Source organism: Oncorhynchus mykiss, chromosome 27, assembly GCF_013265735.2.
Source record: "Oncorhynchus mykiss isolate Arlee chromosome 27, USDA_OmykA_1.1, whole genome shotgun sequence".
NCBI classification, from domain to species: Eukaryota; Metazoa; Chordata; class Actinopteri; order Salmoniformes; family Salmonidae; genus Oncorhynchus; species Oncorhynchus mykiss.
The window spans coordinates 15406033-15412391 of record NC_048591.1 but is presented as its reverse complement, the minus strand read 5'-3'; positions in this window follow the sequence as shown (position 1 = coordinate 15412391).

Here is a 6359-nt window from a genome sequence, read left to right as displayed (position 1 = left end):
GGCAAGATTAGCAAACTTAGGCATGACATGCTAGCAACAAACACTGACACTACACATCCAAGTATAAATGATCAAATTATGAAAGAAAAGCATTGTAATTTTGTATCCCGTAAAGTCAGTGTGGAAGAAGTGAAAAAAGTATTGTTGTCTATCAACAATGACAAGCCACCTGGGTCTGACAATATGGATGGAACATAGTGGATGATATTGTCACTCCTATTGACCATAACTTAAATCCAAGCCTACTAGAAAGTGTGTGCACTCAGGCCTGTAGGGAAGCAAAAGTCATTCCGCAACCCAAGAATATTAGAGCCCCCTTTACTGGCTCAAATAGCCGACCAATCAGCCTGTTACCAACCCTTAGTAAACTTTTGTGAAAAATTGTGTTTGACCAGCTACAATGCTATTTCACTGTAAACAAATTTACAGACTTTCAGCATGATTATATGGAAGGATATTCAACAAGCATAGCACATAGACAAATTACTGATTATTGGCTGAGAGTAATTGATGATACAAATATTTTGGGAGCTGTTTTGTTAGACATTATCAATCATAGTCTGCTGCTGGAATAACATACTGTATGTGTTATGGCTTTACACCCCCTGCTATATTGTGGATAAATAGTTTCCTGTCTAATAGAACACAGAGGGTGTTCTTTAATGGAAGCCTCTCCAACATAATCCAAGTAGAATCAGGAATTCCCCAGGGCAGCTGTCTAGGCCCCTTACTCTTTTCAATCTTGTCACTGGCTTTGAGTAAAGGCAGTGTGCTCAAAGCCAGTGTGTTTTTGTATGAGGATGACTCAACAGTATACACGTCAGCTACAACAGCGGGTGAAATGACTTCAACACTTATACAAAGAGCTGCAGTTAGTTTCAAAATAGGTGGCATCGAATAAATTTGTATTTGTATTTGTATTTGGGACAAATCATTCACTAAACCCTAAACCTAATTAAATTGTGTAATGAATAATGTGGACATTTTGCAAGTTGAGATGACTGCTTGGAGTAACCCAGTATTGTAAACTGTCATGGTCAAAACATGTTGATACAACAGTAGCTAAGATGGGGAGAAGTCTGTCCATAATAAAGTGCTGCCCTGTCTTCTTAACAACACTATCAACAAGGCAGATCCTACAGGCCCTAGTTTTGTCACACCTGGACTACTGTTCAGTCGTGTGGTCAGGTGGCACAAAGAGGGACCTTGGAAAATTACAACTGGCTCAGAACAGGGCAGCATGGCTGGCCCCTAAATGTACACGGAGAGCTAACATTAATAATATGCATGTATATCCACTTTGAGCCATGAGAGATTGACTTCATCACTACTTGTTTTTGTAAGAAATGTTGACATGCTGAATGTAATGAGCTGTCTGTTTAAACTACTAGCACACAGCTCAGAAATCCATTCAGAGGTTTCTTCACAATCCCCAAGTCAAGAACAGACTATGATAGGCACACATTACTATATGGATCCATGACTACATGGAACTCTATTCCACATCAGGTAACTGATGCAAGAAGTAGAATCAGCTTTAAAAACAGAGAAAATACACCTTATGGAACCAGTGGAGACTGTGAAGAGATACACACACAGGAATAGACACACGCTAGCACACACACTACACATACATACATTGTAATATTGTTGTATGGTGGTATTATACATTGTTTATTGTAGATATGTAGTGGTGTGATAATGTTATATATGATGTACTATTTTATCTTTTTTTTAATGTGTGATGCAAGTGCCTTAATGTGTTTGGGCCCCAGGAAGAGTAGCTGCTGCCTTGTCAGCAGCTAAGGGGGATCCTTAATAAATACAAATACAAAGATTACATTTTCTAAACGCATGTTTATCATACAATATGAGTAGGGACATCCTTTGACGAATACTGCCCCACCTGAAAATAATCATTTATTATAGCACAATGACAGGATGGACACTGAGATGCATCAACTTCGGCATGAGCGACGTTGGCCCATTTACAACAAAGCATAACAGTTTACAATTGATTGTTCAAAGACAATACATCTGTGTCACAACTTAAAATAAAAAACGTCTGGCATGCTTGGCAGGAGGCCAATTACTTACACACCAGGAGTGATGGTGAGTTCAGACAAACGCTTCAGTTCCACCACGGTGTTGACTACTTTGAAGGTCCAGGGCTGAGCCACTGTGAAAGAACTCATAGCTCTTCTCATTGAATACACATGTAACCCCTGGAGCCAGGTTATGGCTTGATGAAAGGTATAGCTTCCTAGGCCTATTGCCCTGATTGGAAAGGTCACGGCAGGCATTGATGATATCATTTGGTTTTGCACAATAAGTCGATTTATCAGTAATATTTAAAACAGGCTGAACCTGAGCTTACAGAGGGAATATCTCATTTTGAATCTGTCTCTGGAAAAGATGTACCAAGCTGTCAGATGTAGTCACTTGTTAATTATTATGCAACTAATAGACATTCCACTCACATGTTTACCCCTGCTTCCTCCTATCTCCGGGGGTCACATGTGTATCCAATGGAATTCCAACTGGAATGAAGGCAAAATTTTCCATGTCTGGCTGAAGGGAAGGTTTTCCAAAAGGGGAGAGGATTAAATTCGGAACCATAGTGGAAAGAATTAAATAGCAAATACAATTATGAGGGAGTCCAAAAATTGCTGGAAAGAGGCTTAAGTGCATGTATCCACTTAATACCCAATGTTTAGTACTGTCAGATTAAATGACTCGGGCCATGGTTTTCAGATGAAACACATTGTTTTGAAATGATCTATTGTTTGTTATTCCATTTGCAGTCTAACTTCCAGGTATTACTAAAGCATTTACATTTTTGTAAACTACTAGACTAGATAGACTAGAAAATAAGCTTATAGGCATATTAACAATGATACAGTTGAAGTCGGAAGTTTACATACACTTACATTGGAGTCATTAAAAATAGTTTTTCAACCACTCAACAAATTTCTTGTTAACAAACTATAGTTTTGGCAAGTCGGTTAGGACATCTACTTTGTGCATGACACAAGTAATTCTTCCAACAATTGTTTACAGACAGATTATTTCACTTATAATTCACTGTATCAAAAGTTTACATACACTAAGTTGACTGTGCCTTTTAACAGCTTGGAAAATTCCAGAAAATTATGTCATGGCTTTAGAAGCTTCTGATAGGCTAAATTGACATAATTGGAGTCAATTAGAGCTGTACCTGTGGATGTATTTCAAGGCATACCTTCAAACTCAGTGCCTATTTGCTTGACATCATGGGAAAATCAAAAGAAATCAGCCAAGACCTCAGAGAAAAATTGTAGACCTCCACAAGTCTGGTTCATCCTTGGGAGCAATTTCCAAACGCCTGAAGGGAACCACGTTGTCACGATCGTCGTAAAGGGGAGACCAAAGCGCAGCGTGGTGTGAATGCATGATTTAATGATTGACTATACAAAATAATAAGATGAACGTGACTGCTAATGAAACACTGTGCTAACATGCAACATCACATAGACAGAATAACCCACCATCAATGGACCAAGCGGGGGGGGGGGGGGGGGGGGATGATATGGTTCTCAATCAGTGGCAGGTGTTTGTCGTTGTCTCTGATTGGGAACCATATTTCGGTAGCCTGTTTTGTATTGTGGTTTGTGTGTTATTGTCTATGTCTAGTTGCCTGTGTCTGCACTAGTTTTATATAGCTTCATGTTCGGTTTGTTGTTTTGTATAGTTTGTTAAGTGTTCTTCGTCTTCATTAAAGTATCATGTATTCACATCACGCTGCGCCTTGGTCTCCTCCGTACAACGAACGTGTCACACGTTCATCTGTACAAACAAGAGTATGCAAGTGTAAACACCATGGGACCACGCAGCCATCATACCGCTCAGGAAGGAGAAGCACTCTGTCTCCTAGAGATGAACGTACTTTGGTGCGAAAAGTGCAAATCAATCCCAGAACGACCTTGTGAAGATGCTGGAGGAAACAGGTTCAAAAGTATATCCACAGTAAAACGAGTCCTATATCGACATAACCTGAAAGGCCGCTCAGCAAGGAAGAAGCCACTGCTACAAAACCGCCAGACTACGGTTTGCAACTGCACATGGGACAAAGATCGTATTTTTTGGAGAAATGTCCTCTGGTCTGATGAAACAAAAATAGAACTGTTTAGCCATAATGAACATTGTTATGTTTGGAGGAAAAAGGGGGATGCTGTAACGGCTGTTGGAAGGAGTAGAGGACCAAAGTGCAGCGTGGTACGTGTTCATCTTTATTATTGGAACTGAACACTGATTAACCAAAATAACAAAGAGAATGAACAAAAACCAAAACAGTTCTGTCTGGTGCAGAAAGACGCAATACAGAAAACAACTACTCACAAAACCCATGTGGGAAAAAGCTACCTAAGCATGGTTCTCAATCAGAGACAACGATAGACAGCTGCCTCTGATTGAGAACCACACCCGCCCAAACAACAAAGAAATACAAAACATAGAAAATGAACATAGAATGCCCACCCTAGTCACACCCTGGCCTAATCAAAATAGAGAATAAAAGCCTCTTTATGGCCAGGTGCGTGACAGATGCTTGCAAGCCGAAGAACACCATCCCAACCGTGAAGCACGGGGGTGGCAGCATCATGTTGTGGGGGTGCTTTGGTGCAGGAGGGACTGGTGCACTTAACAAAAAAGCTTAATGAGGATGGAAAATTACGTGGATATATTAGTCAGGAAGTTAAAGCTTGGTAGCAAATGGGTCTTCCAAATGGACAATGACCCCAAGCATACTTCCAAAGTTGTAGCAAAATAGCTTAAGGACAACAAAGTCAAGGTGGCCATCACAAAGCCCTGACATCAATCCTATAGAACATTTGTGGGCAGAACAGAAAAAGCATGTGCGAGGAAGGAGGCCTACAAACCTGACTCAGTTACAGCTCTGTCAGAATGGATGGGACAAAATTCACCCAACTTACTGTGGGAAGCTTGTGGAAGGCTACCCAAAACGTTTGACCCAAGTTAAACAATTTAAAGGCAATTCTACCAAATACTAATTGAGTGTATGTAAACTTCTGACCCACTGGGAATGTGATGGAAGAAATACAAGTTTAAATAAATCACTCTCTCTACTATTATTCTGACATTTCACATTCTTAAAATAAAGTGGTGATCCTAACTGACCTAAGAAGGAATTTTAACTAGGATTAAATGTCAGGAATTGTGAAAAACTGAGTTTAAATGTATTTGGCTAAGGTGTATGTAAACTTCCGACTTCAACTGTATATGAGGTTAGAGTTGAGACAGAACCAGAGAGAGTTGCATTGCTGAGTAGCTTGTGATTCTGAAATGGTATTAACAATTTGTTTCATTAAACAAGAAAGGCCCACAAAATAGTTGTATTTTATTGTAAGAAAACCCCAATGAGACAAGGGTTGATTTAGACATTTAAATAGAGAGAAGGTTGAAGTCGAGTCAAATCATTGTCTCACAACACATCATTCTGGGGTCACCCACATAGACGTCAGCAGGATTATCAAAAGGACAGAGGGAAAGAATTGTTGAGGGAAGCTTACAGAGATGATTAGCAGCCACATGCCACCAACAGGGTGGGTGACTAGGGCAGACCACACCAGGCATCACGCCTTGGCTCCCCTTTCTACTATCCAAACCCATTTGATAAAGTTGGCATTGTGGTCACCAAATCATTGAACCAGGGGGATCAATGCAACATTTAAATGTCTCTTTTGTATTTCAAATGACAACTTTCATAAATAAGCCATTATAAATGTTTATAAATGTTTATTCATGACAGTTGTTGTAAAGTGTTAACAATATCTGAACATCCTTATATGCAGCATTGAAATCACTGTAGAGATTTTAAAGGCTCTTTAAGTTTGCATCTGATACAAGTATTAAAGTTATAGTCAAATTAATGGATTAGACATTGGGGAATTGATTGGAGATGCATGACAGCTGTGTTCAACACTGTATGTTGTTTTCTTGGCAATGCAGGTTTGGCTCTATCCCATCGAAGCCCCTCTGGGATTGCATGTCTACAGATAAGTCAAGAATGTAAACAAGTCATAAATGCATCTACAAACACATTCTTGGCTCTCCAGTAAAACTTTACAAGTAACGAAGTGACAGCCCAGTCTTACGTAACATTTTAATGAGGCCCACAGCAGGGGATAATACTATGGGTTTCACTAAGTAATTCACCTATATATTCCCACACTTCTGTGGGATTTTTTTCACAACAGGGTATGTGGATAAACCCATAGGCTAGTTTTTCCAGAACATTTTAATCCAGATCAAAATGATCTGTTGTTCATTATCTGAGTTCATTACATTTACATCATATCCAG